This window comes from Pseudophryne corroboree, chromosome 2, assembly GCF_028390025.1.
Source record: "Pseudophryne corroboree isolate aPseCor3 chromosome 2, aPseCor3.hap2, whole genome shotgun sequence".
Classification (NCBI taxonomy): Eukaryota; Metazoa; Chordata; class Amphibia; order Anura; family Myobatrachidae; genus Pseudophryne; species Pseudophryne corroboree.
The window spans coordinates 1,009,100,029-1,009,113,418 of NC_086445.1; the positions used below are offsets into that span (position 1 = coordinate 1,009,100,029).

Genomic DNA, 13,390 nt, shown 5'->3' on the forward strand with positions numbered 1-13,390 from the left:
CCAGCCTGAGAGGCTGGGGAGCAGTCACACAAGGAGTGTGATCAAGTCTGGAGAATTCTCTCCACATAAATATACTGGAGCTAAGAGCAAATTTATAATGCTCTAAGCTTAGCAAGACCTCTGCTTCAAGGTCAGCCGGTATTGATCCAGTGGGATAACATCACGGCAGTCGCCCACGTAAACAGAAAGGGCGGCACAAGAAGCAGGAGGGCAGTGGCAAAACTGCAAGGATTTTTCGCTAGGCGGAAAATCATGTGATAGCACTGTCAGCAGTGTTCATTCCGGGAGTGGACGACTGGGAAGCAGACTTCCTCAGCAGGCACGACCTCCACTCGGGAGAGTGGGAACTTCATCGGGAAGTTTTCCGCATGATTGTGAACCGTTGGGAAAGACCAAAGGTGGACATGATGGCGTCCCGCCCGAACAAAAAATGGGACAGGTATTGCGCCAGGTCACGAGACCTTCAGGCGATAGCTATGGACGTCCTGGTAACACCGTGGGTGTAACAGTCGGTGTATGTGTTCCCTCCTCTGCTTCTCATAACCAAGGTATTGAGAATTATAAGACATAGAGGAGTAAGAACTATACTCGTGGCTCCGGATTGGCCAAGAGGGACTTGGTAACCGGAACTTCAAGAGATGCTCACAGAGGACTAATGGCCTCGGGAGCTAAGAAGGGATTTGCTTTCAGCAAGTACCATGTCTGTTCCAAGAGGAACCGTGGCATCGGCCTTTAAGAAAGGACCTGCTCCAGCAGGGACCTTGTCTGTTCCAAGACTTACCGCGACTGCGTTTGACGGCATGGCGGTTTGAACGCCGGATCCTAAGGGAAAAGGCATTCCGGAAGAGGTCATACCTACCCTGGTCAAAGCCAGGAAGGAGGTGACCGCACAACGTTATCACCACATGTGGTAAAAATATGTTGCGTGGGTGAGGCCAGGAAGGCCCCACGAAAAAATTTCAACTAGGTCGATTTCTGCACTTCCTGCAAACAGGAGTGTCTATGAGCCTCAAATTGGGGTCCATTAAGGTTCAAGTTTCGGCCCTATAGATTTTCTTCCAGAAAGAATTGGCTTCAGTTCCTGAAGTCCAGACGTTTGTCAAGGGAGTATTGCATATACAGCCCTTGTGTGCCTCCAGTGGCACCGTGGGATCTCAACGTAGTGTTGGGATTCCTCAAATCATATTGGTTTGAACCACTCAAATCTGTGGATTTGAAATATCTCACATGGAAAGTGACCATGCTGTTGGCCCTGGCCTCGGCCAGGCGATTGTCAAAATTGGCGGCTTTGTCTTACAAAAGCCCATATTTGATTTTCCATTCGGACAGGGCAGAACTGCGGACTCGTCCCCAGTTTCTTCCTAAGGTGGTGTCAGCGTTTCACCTGAAACAACCTATTGTGGTGCCTGCGGCTACTAGGGACTTGGAGGACTCCAAGTTGCTAGACGTTGTCAGGGCCCTGAAAATATATATATATATATATATAATTCCAGGACGGCTGGAGTCAGAAAGTCTGACTTGCTGTTTATATTGTAGGCACCCAAAAAGCTGGGTGCTCCTGCTTCTAAGCAGACTATTGCTCGTTGGATTTGTAGTACAATTCAGCTTGCACATTCTGTGGCAGGCCTGCCACAGCCAAAATCTGTAAATGCCCATTCCACAAGGAAGGTGGGCTCATCTTGGGCGGCTGCCCGAGGGGTCTCGGCTTTACAACTTTGCCGAGCAGCTACTTGGTCAGGGGCAAACACGTTTGCTAAATTCTACAAATTTGATACCCTGGCTGAGGAGGACCTGGAGTTCTCTCGTTCGGTGCTGCAGAGTCATCCGCACTCTCCCGCCCGTTTGGGAGCTTTGGTATAATCCCCATGGTCCTGACGGAGTCCCCAGCATCCACTAGGACGTTAGAGAAAATAAGATTTTACTTACCGATAAATCTATTTCTCATAGTCCGTAGTGGATGCTGGGCGCCCATCCCAAGTGCGGATTGTCTGCATTACTTGTACATAGTTATTGTTACAAAAAAATCGGGTTATTATTGTTGTGAGCCATCTTTTTTAGAGGCTACTTCATTGTTATCATACTGTTAACTGGGTTCAAATCACAAGTTGTACGGTGTGATTGGTGTGGCTGGTATGAGTCTTACCCGGGATTCAAGATCCTTCCTTATTGTGTACGCTCGTCCGGGCACAGTACCTAACTGAGGCTTGGAGGAGGGTCATAGGGGGAGGAGCCAGTACACACCATGTGATCCTAAAAGCTTGCTTTTGTGCCCTGTCTCCTGCGGAGCCGCTATTCCCCATGGTCCTGACGGAGTCCCCAGCATCCACTACGGACTATGAGAAATAGATTTATCGGTAAGTAAAATCTTATTATTTGCAGCACACTGAGCACAGATATTTGCAACACACTGAGCACAGATTACGGAGTTTTTCAGAGAGAGAACGCAGCCACGTCCTCTCCGTTCAATTTCCAATGCACGAGTGAAAATGGCAGTGACGCCCGGCTCTTTATATAGAATACGAATCTCGCGAGAATCCGACAGCGGGATGATGACGTTCGACCGCGTTCGGGTTAACCGAGCAAGGCAGGAAGATCCGAGGCTGCCTCGGAACCGTGTAAAATAGGTGAAGTTCGGAGGGGTTCGGATCTCGACGAACCGAACCCGCTCATCTCTAATTTATTGTGGTGTGTTTAACCTTTTCCTGACCACTTATTTACATTATGTAAATGTTTGATACAGCCTATACTATAGACCAGGCATGTCCAAACTGCGGCCCTCCAGCTGTTGTGAAACTGCATATCCCAGCATGCCCTGACACAGTTTTGCTGTCAGAGAATGCTAAAGCTGTGTCAGGGCATGCTGGGATGTGTAGTTTCTCAACAGCTGGAGGGCCACAGTTTGGACATGCCTGCTATAGACCATCTATAGTGTTAAATATTAATACTAGGGGGGTCATTCCGAGTTGTTCGCTCGTTATTTTTTTGTCGCAACGGAGCGATTAGTCGCTAATGCGCATGCGCAATGTCCGCAGTGCGACTGCGCCAAGTAAATTTGCTATGCAGTTAGGTATTTTACTCACGGCTTTTTCTTCGTTCAGGCGATCGGAGTGTGATTGACAGGAAGTGGGTGTTTCTGGGCGGAAACAGGCCGTTTTATGGGTGTGTGTGAAAAAACGCTACCGTTTCTGGGAAAAACGCGGGAGTGGCTGGAGAAATGGAGGAGTGTCTGGGCGAACGCTGGGTGTGTTTGTGACGTCAAACCAGGAACGACAAGCACTAAACTGATCGCAGATGCCGAGTAAGTTTGAAGCTACTCAGAAACTGCTAAGAGGTGTGTAATCGCAATTTTGAGAATCTTTCGTTCGCAATTTTACTATGCTAAGATTCACTCCCAGTAGGCGGCGGCTTAGCGTGTGCAAAGCTGCTAAAAGCAGCTTGCGAGCGAACAACTCGGAATGAGGGCCTATATTCCATACAGTATCCAGTGTATAAAAAGACTGTTTACATTAATGTCCAATGTCATTACTAGGTTCTTCTACCGATCCCCCAGACTACCGCACTAGCTCCAATTATCCGCAGAGTAGGAAATTGTGGACTGCATTTGGAAACCCCCCTCAAGAAATCCTGCATTTGCCACTGAGCCCCTCTACTTCCCTGCACTCTCCCTCAGCTGAACACATTAGCAGCCGCTGGGGTAATGTAAAATAAGCCCCCGATGGTGCCAATCAAATGTTCCGATGTTGTAAAGAAAAATTTTCATAAAATTGTTTGGAATAAGTTTGAATACATGTTGTTCACCTAATTCACTTATAAATAAACATGACAATTTCTGAGCTGTTTTTAGGGGGGGAAAAATCATCAGTTAAGTGGATAAAGGGACTCGTGGATACAACGTCCTTCTTGTTCTCACCTCTAATAATTGATTTTCGTTTATTTACTGTAGGTGTTTAGGAGTCAGGATTTGTTTTCTATTTGGAGATCTGGATTCCTGTAATACTATTTACTATAAACTGTCAATTTACTATAAACTAGTTTTTTTCGGGTTTTGTGTTTTGGTTTTGGATTCGGTTCCGCGGCCGTGTTTTGGATTCGGACGCGTTTTGGCAAAACCTCCCTGAAAATTTTTGGTCGGATTCGGGTGTGTTTTGGATTGGGGTGTTTTTTACTAAAAAAAACTCAAAAACAGCTTAAATCATATAATTTGGGGGTCATTTTGATCCCATAGTATTATTAACCTCAATAACCATAATTTACACTCATTTTCAGTCTATTCTGAACACCTCACAATATTATTTTTAGTCCTAAAATTTGCACCGAGGTCGCTGGATGTCTAAGCTAAGCGACCCAAGTGGCCGACACAAACACCTGGCCCATCTAGGAGTGGCACTGCAGTGTCAGGCAGGATGGCACTTCAAAAAAATAGTCCCCAAACAGCACATGATGCAAAGAAAAAAAGAGGTGCACCAAGGTCGCTGGATGGCTAAGCTAAGCGACACAAGTGGCCGACACAAACACCTGGCCCATCTAGGAGTGGCACTGCAGTGTCAGGCAGGATGGCACTTCAAAAAAATAGTCCCCAAACAGCACATGATGCAAAGAAAAAAAGAGGCGCAATGAGGTAGCTGTGTGACTAAGCTAAGCGACCCAAGTGGCCGACACAAACACCTGGCCCATCTAGGAGTGGCACTGCAGTGTCAGACAGGATGGCAGATTTAAAAAATAGTCCCCAAACAGCACATGATGCAAAGAAAAAAAGAGGTGCACCAAGGTCGCTGGATGGCTAAGCTAAGCGACCCAAGTGGCCGACACAAACACCTGGCCCATCTAGGAGTGGCACTGCAGTGTCAGACAGGATGGCACTTCAAAAAAATAGTCCCCAAACAGCACATGATGCAAAGAAAAAAAGAGGTGCACCAAGGTCGCTGGATGGCTAAGCTAAGCATCACAAGTGGCCGACACAAACACCTGGCCCATCTAGGAGTGGCACTGCAGTGTCAGACAGGATGGCAGATTTAAAAAATAGTCCCCAAACAGCACATGATGCAAAGAAAAAAAGAGGTGCACCAAGGTCGCTGGATGGCTAAGCTAAGCATCACAAGTGGCCGACACAAACACCTGGCCAATCTAGGAGTGGCACTGCAGTGTCAGACAGGATGGCAGATTTAAAAAATAGTCCCCAAACAGCACATGGTGCAAAGAAAAAAAGAGGTGCACCAAGGTCGCTGGATGGCTAAGCTAAGCATCACAAGTGGCCGACACAAACACGTGGCTCATCTAGGAGTGGCACTGCAGTGTCAGGCAGGATGGCACTTCAAAAAAATAGTCCCCAAACAGCACATGATGCAAAGAAAAATGAAAGAAAAAAGAGGTGCAAGATGGAATTGTCCTTGGGCCCTCCCACCCACCCTTATGTTGTATAAACAGGACATGCACACTTTAACGAACCCATCATTTCAGCGACAGGGTCTGCCACACGACTGCTTCTTTTTTGGTGGGGGCCCAAACCAACCAGTCATTTCAGTCACAATCAATCTCTCCTTGCACAAACTGGCTCTACAGAGGCAAGATGTCCACCTCCTCCTCATCGTCCGATTCCTCACCCCTTTCACTGTGTACATCCCCCTCCTCACAGATTATTAATTCGTCCCCACTGGAATCCACCATCTCAGGTCCCTGTGTACTTTCTGGAGGCAATTGCTGCTGGTGAATGTCTCCATGGAGGAATTGATTATAATTAATTTTGATGAACATCATCTTCTCCACATTTTCTGGAAGTAACCTCGTACGCCGATTGCTGACAAGGTGAGTGGCTGCACTAAACACTCTTTAGGAGTACACACTGGAGGGGGGGCAACTTAGGTAAAATAAAGCCAGTTTCTGGAAGGGCCTCCAAATTGCCTCTTTTTCCTGCCAGTATACGTGCCTACTTGGATGCGGTCACTCATATAATCCTTCACCATTCTTTCAATGGTGACAGAATCATATGCAGTGACAGTAGACGACATGTCAGTAATCGTTGGCAGGTCCTTCAGACCGGACCAGATGTCAGCACTCGCTCCAGACTGCCCTGCATCACCGCCAGCGGGTGGGCTCGGAATTCTTAGCTTTTTCCTCGCAGCCCCAGTTGCGGGAGAATGTGAAGGAGGAGCTGTTGACGGGTCACGTTCCGCTTGACTTGACAATTTTCTCACCAGCAGGTCTTTGAACCTCTGCAGACTTGTGTCTGCCGGAAAGAGAGATACAACGTAGGTTTTAAATCTAGGATCGAGCACGGTGTCCAAAATGTAGTGCTCTGATTTCAACAGATTGACCACCCGTGAATCCTGGTTAAGCGAAATAAGGGCTCCATCCACAAGTCCCACATGCCTAGCGGAATCGCTCTGTTTTAGCTCCTCCTTCAATGTCTCCAGCTTCTTCTGCAAAAGCCTGATGAGGGGAATGACCTGACTCAGGCTGGCAGTGTCTGAACTGACTTCACGTGTGGCAAGTTCAAAGGGTTGCAGAACCTTGCACAACATTGAAATCATTCTCCACTGCGCTTGAGTCAGGTGCATTCCCCCTCCTTTGCCTATATCGTAGGCAGATGTATAGGCTTGAATGGCCTTTTGCTGCTCCTCCATCCTCTGAAGCATATAGAGGTTTGAATTCCACCTCGTTACCACCTCTTGCTTCAGATGATGGCAGGGCAGGTTCAGGACTGTTTGCTGGTGCTCCAGTCTTCGGCACGCGGTGGCTGAATGCCGAAAGTGGCCCGCAATTCTTCGGGCCACCGACAGCATCTCTCGCACGCCCCTGTCGTTTTTTAAATAATTCTGCACCACCAAATTCAATGTATGTGAAAAACATGGGACGTGCTGGAATTTGCCCAGATGTAATGCACGCACAATATTGGTGGGGTTGTCCGGTGTCACAAATCCCCAGGAGAGTCCAATTGGGGTAAGCCATTCTGCGATGATGTTCCTCAGTTTCCGTAAGAGGTTGTCAGCTGTGTGCCTCTTATGGAAAGCGGTGATACAAAGCGTAGCCTGCCTAGAAACGAGTTGGCGTTTGCGAGATGCTGTTACTGGTGCCGCCGCTGCTGTTCTTGCTGCGGGAGGTAATACATCTACCCAGTGGGCTGTCACAGTCATATAGTCCTGAGTCTGCTCTGCTCCACTTGTCCACATGTCCGTGGTTAAGTGGACATTGGGTACAACTGCATTTTTTAGGACACTGGTGACTCTTTTTCTGAGGTCTGTGTACATTTTCGGTATCGCCTGCCTAGAGAAATGTAACCTAGATGGTATTTGGTACCGGGGACACAGCACCTCAATCAAGTCTGTAGTTGCCTGTGAATTAACGGTGGATACCGGAAACACGTTTCTCACCACCCAGGCTGCCAAGGCCTGAGTTATCCACTTTGCAGCAGGATGACTGCTGTGATATTTCATCTTCCTCGCAAAGGACTGTTGGACAGTCAATTGCTTACTGGAAGTAGTACAAGTGGTCTTCCGACTTCCCCTCTGGGATGACGATCGACTCCCAGCAGCAACAACAGCAGCGCCAGCAGCAGTAGGCGTTACACTCAAGGATGCATCGGAGGAATCCCAGGCAGGAGAGGACTCGTCAGACTTGACAGTGACATGGCCTGCAGGACTATTGGCTTTCCTGTGTAAGGAGGAAATTGACACTGAGGGAGTTGGTGGTGTGGTTTGCAGGAGCTTGGTTATAAGAGGAAGGGATTTAGTGGTCAGTGGACTGCTTCCGCTGTCATCCAAAGTTTTTGAACTTGTCACTGACTTCTGATGAATGCGGTCCAGGTGACGTATAAGGGAGGATGTTCCTAGGTGGTTAACGTGCTTACCCCTACTTATTACAGCTTGACAAAGGCAACACACGGCTTGACACCAGTTGTCCGCATTTCTGTTGAAATAATTCCACACCGAAGAGGTGATTTTTTTTGTATTTTGACCAGGCATGTCAATGGCCATATTCGTCCCACGGACAACAGATGTCTCCCCGGGTGCCTGACTTAAACAAACCACCTCGCCATCAGAATCCTCCTTGTCAATTTCCTCCCCAGCGCCAGCAACACCCATATCCTCATCCTGGTGTACTTCAACAGTGACATCTTCAATTTGACTATCAGGAACTGGACTGTGGGTGCTCCTTCCAGCACTTGCAGGGGGCGTGCAAATGGTGGAAGGTGCAACCTCTTCCCGTCCAGTGTTGGGAAGGTCAGGCATCGCAACCGACACAATTGGACTCTCCTTGGGGATTTGTGATTTAGAAGAACGCACAGTTCTTTTCTGTGCTTTTGCCATCTTAACTCTTTTAAGTTTTCTAGCAGGAGGATGAGTGCTTCCATCCTCAGGTGAAGCTGAACCACTAGCCTTGAACATAGGCCAGGGCCTCAGCCGTTCCTTGCCACTCCGTGTTGTAAATGGCACACTGGCAAGTTTACGCTTCTTCTCAGACGATTTTGATTTAGATTTTTGGGTAATTTTACTGAGCTTTATTTTTTTGGATTTTACATGCTCTCTACTATGACATTGTGCATCGGCCTTGGCAGACGATGTTGATGGCATTTCATCGTCTCGGCCATGACTAGTGGCAGCAGCTTCAGCACGAGGTGGAAGTGGATCTTGATCTTTCCCTATTTTACCCTCCACATTTTTGTTCTCCATTTTTTAATGTGTGGAATTAAATGCCAGTATCAATAGCAAAGGCTTACTACTATTTATACTGCGCACAACTGAAATGCACCACAGGTATGGATGGATAGTATACTTGACGACACAGAGGTAGGTAGAGCAGTGGCCTTCTGTACCGTACTGCTATATATTATATACTGGTGGTCAGCAAACTGTGCAAAACTGAAATGCACGACAGGTATGGATGGATAGTATAATTGACGACACAGAGGTAGGTAGAGCAGTGGCCTTCTGCAGGGCCGGATTAACAATGTGGCGTGTGGAGCTGCAGCTCCAGGCCCGCCGATGAAATTAGGCCCACAGGACTCCCTGCAGTGCTGTGCAGCCAGTATTGATAGGAGAAGAAAAATCCTGTCAACAGCAACAGCCCAGCTCCCCTCTCAGTTGCCCCACTCACCCTCTCACCCCACGATCAGCAGGAGATGTCAGTTCTACACACTGAGCAGCCCGAAGCTCTGCCCCCTGACTGTCCGAAGCCCCACCCCCGGCCAGCCATAGCTCCGCCCCCTGGCTGTCTGAAACTCTGTCCCCTTTGCCTGAGGCTGTGTCATGCCTCGGCTGAAGCCCATTCACGGCCCCTCCAGACCTCGGCCTCTGAGTTTAGTTAGCAGCAAGGCACTAATGGTGTGAGTGATAGTAAATGCTGCTGTGGATGGAGGCTGGAGCACAGGAGGAAATACAGTTGTCACTGGCTTTGCAGAAACCAGCAGGCATGCCCGAACTATCTTCCCACAGGTCAGTGTAAGGTCTCGCCCCTGTCTATTTATTTGCATGTATCCGCCCCATAACAAGGCATCAGTGCGCCCTGTGCAGCACACGCCCCCTGAGTGGCACCCTTAAATCCGTGCCCCATGGGGTGGGTGGGTGAAAGTGCCTTCTAAGGTGCAGAGGTTATGGCAGCGAGTGAGTAGTGGAGTAACTCCCACCCCCGCAGCCACTGCGGAGGCTTGGAGGTGCAGGGCTGCGGGGGTGTCGCCACTGATTCAGAGCAGATTGACATGCGGACTAGCCGTCCGCATGTCAATCTGCTAAATGTCTCTTCCAAAATGGCTGCCGACATGGAGGAGAAATGCTAGAGGTCATACTTGACCTCTAGCGTCTATGAAGTGCCGGGATCCGCGGGAGCGCATAGCGCTGGCCACGGCACCCTGCAGCCCTGCCACCTTGCCACCCTGGTGGGACGGCGGCAGCAACAACGCGGCTCACTACAACCTTCAGCGGCAAGGGGGGATCGGGCAGCATTGCCCACGGCTCACTAAACAGCGGGGAGCAGTTTGGGCAGCATTACTCCCTAGCAACAAACAACAAGCATGACACCCAGTGCATGAAATCCCTGGCAACAAGCATTGCCCCCTGGCAACGAGCTTGACACCCAGAGCATGAAACCTTTGGCAACGAGCGTGACACCCAGTGCATGAAATTCCTGGCAACAAGCATTACCCCCAGGCAACGAACTTGACACCCAGCGCATGAAACCTCTGGCAACAAGCATAACACCCAGCGCATGAAACCCCAGGCAACGAGCATGACACCCAGCGCATGAAACCTCTGGCAAAAGCATAACACCCTGCGCATGAAACCCCAGGCAACGAGCATGACACCCTGAGCATGAAAACCCCTGGCACCGTGCATGGAACCAAGATCATGAAACCCCTGGCAACGAGCAGGTAATTTAAAAGTAATTACTGTAGGGCTTAATGTGTAATGGCACGGCCAGCTCCAGGCATGTTCCAATAGAGCGGCCGAACAGGGCGCCGCTCTTTATGGGCGCCGCTAGCTCTGGCCGCTATATTGGAGCCGTCACTACAGCTGCAGTCCGCTCCGCTCACCTCCCCGCTAACCGGCGCCGGCACGTGAGCCAACCAGAGCTCGCGGTCCGGCAGCTGAGGCTGATTGACTGCCGGACCACGAGCTTTGATTGGCTTGCGGACCGGCGCATAGTTGAACCTGTACACCGCCGCCGGAGATTGAGGGCTCCTAGGAGAGGCGCACGCTGCGCTCTCCTCCCTGCCCTCGGCCAAAGAGCAGCACCGAGCAGTAGCCTCAGCAACAGACACGGTGACCGGTGAGCAGCACGGGGGCAGGTAAGGGGGGGGGGGGTATATCTGGCACTGGGGACATGTCTGGCACTGGGGGCATTTATGTATCTGGCACTGTGGGGGCATATCTGCACTGTGGGGGCACTTATGCATCTGGCACTGTGGGGGCACTTATGCATCTGGCACTGTGGGGGCACTTATGCATCTGGCACTGGGGGCATTTATGTATCTGGCACTGTGGGGGCATATCTGCACTGTGGGGGCACTTATGTATCTGGCACTGTGGGGGCACTTATGTATCTGGCACTGTGGGGGCATTTATGTATCTGGCGCTGTGGGGGCATTTATGTATCTGGCACTGTGGGGGCATTTATGCATCTGGCACTGTGGGGGCATATCTGCACTGTGGGGGCACTTATGTATCTGGCACTGTGGGGGCATTTATGTATCTGGCACTGTGGGGGCATATCTGGACTGTGGGGGCACTTATGTATCTGGCACTGTGGGGGTATTTATGTATCTGGCACTGTGGGGGCATTTATGTATCTGGCACTGTGGGGGCATTTATGTATCTGGCACTGGGGGCATTTATGTATCTGGCACTGTGGAGGCATATCTGCACTGTGGGGGCATTTATGTATCTGGCACTGTGGGGGCATATCTGGCACTGTGTGGCCATTTATGTAGCTGGCACTGCTGGGGGGCATGTCACGTGTAGCTGGCACTGCTGGGGGGCATGTCACGTGTAGCTGGAACTGCTGGGGGGCATGTCACATGTAGCTGGCACTGCTGGGGGGCATGTCACGTGTAGCTGGCACTGCTGGGGGGCATGTCATGTAGTGTTCCCGCTAGGCGCCTGTGGCTAGGCAATGTGTCTCAGTGCTCTCCCTGGTGCAAGGTGTCTCAGTGCTCTCCCTGGTGCAGTATGTCTCAGTGCTCTCCCTGGTGCAGTGTGTCTCAGTGCTCTCCCTGGTTCAATGTGTCTCAGTGCTGTGCCTGGTGCAAAGTGTATAGGAGGTTCTACCTGGTGCAGTGTGTATTAGGTGCATTACTGTGTGGTGTAATGCGAATTGCCACGATTATGTGGCCACGTACCTTCCCCACGAAGTGACTACCCTTAATTTTTGCTGTCCATGCTTTAGCGTATAGGTTTGGGAACAACAAGCATTACAGTATGTACATAATTTTGCCTTCCTAACTTAAAAATGTGCCCTCCCCGTGATCAGCACCCTGCCTTAAAAAGTGAACACTATCATGTGTAGCTGGCACTGCTGGGGGGGCATGTCATGTGTAGCTGGCACTGCTGGGGGGCATGTCATGTGTAGCTGGCACTGCTGGGGGGCATGTCATGTGAAGCTGGCACTGCTGGGGGGCATGTCATGTGTAGCTGGCACTGCTGCGGGGCATGTCATGTGTAGCTGGCACTGCTGCGGGGCATGTCATGTGTAGCTGGCACTGCTGCGGGGCATGTCATGTGTAGCTGGCACTGCACATTATGTGTATCTGGCACTATACTGGAGACATTGTGTGTAAGGAACACTACTGTGGCTATGTGTAAGGCTGCTAATTGTGTGCGTAGAGGGGGTGTGAAAATATATTTATAGTTTGATGATATGAAGTTACGAGGCCACGCCCACTTTTCCAGGAACGCGCGCGGCTTTGGCGCGCACATATGGGGAGGGGGGGTGCTTTTACATTTTCTCGCTCAGGGTGGTAGTAGGCCTAGAACCGGCCCTGTGTAATGGGCATTGCAGTGTGTGGCATAATATATAACGGGCATTGCGATGTGTGGCATAATGTATCACGGACATTGTGTCACGATCCAGGTAATTCCTTATCAGTATTTACCTTCCAAATGCTTCCTGAGACTGTCCCAGCGTTCCAAGCCTGGATTCCATCTGCACTGTCTGTGTGCAGCACGCTGCATCTCATTGTTTCTAATCTCTTTACTGTGATTCTGGCAGCATCAGGGTTAAGTTTCACATGCAAGTTACAAACAGTCTTTCCCTCCAAGTTCAAACATGGGCGCAGCCATGTTTTCCTAATCACGTGATACCTTTCAGCCTATCAGCTGCACTCTGCTCTCAGCCTGATTACCCAGCAGCTGCACTCTGGTCTCTGATTAATCAGCCAGCCAATCCCTGTTTCCCAGCTGGTATAAATATCTTGTTCCTGGGGTGGAAAGAGGTCAGTGCTTCAATTGTCTTCAGTGATTCCAGTGTGCAGTTCTTCCATGGACTTTCTCTGCTGTACAGCCTGACTCTGCAGTGTCTACATTGCTCCCTGTGACTGGCAGTTACCTGAGACCGGCTTCCAGCTTCTAGCTTCCAGCGGTGCTCTGCCCTGCCAGTAACCATCGGTGTTCCGCCATCGATCCCCAGTAACCATCGGTGTTCCGCCATCGATCCCAAATCTCCATCGGTGTTTCGCCATCGATCCCAAGTCACCATCGGTGTTCCGCCATCGATCCCCAGTCACCATCGGTGCTCTGCCATCGATCCCAAGTCTCCATCGGTGCTCCGCCATCGATCCCAAGTCTCCATCGGTGCTCCGCCATCGATCCCAAGTCTCCATCGGTGCTCCGCCATCGATCCCAAGTCTCCATCGGTGCTCCGCCATCGATCCCAAGTCTCCATCGGTGCTCCGCCATCGATCCCA

The 13,390-nt window shown here is 50.2% G+C and overlaps 1 long non-coding RNA gene across 1 annotated transcript in view; it reads right to left on the minus strand.

Moving 5' to 3' along the window:
• Positions 1-12,965, minus strand: part of LOC135050259 (uncharacterized) — a 104,338-nt gene extending 91,373 nt beyond the window's left edge. Inside the window, exon 1 of the long non-coding RNA XR_010241581.1 lies at positions 12,581-12,965. This is a non-coding gene — a long non-coding RNA (uncharacterized LOC135050259). The remainder of the gene's footprint in view (positions 1-12,580) is intronic.
• Positions 12,966-13,390: the final 425 nt, after the last annotated feature.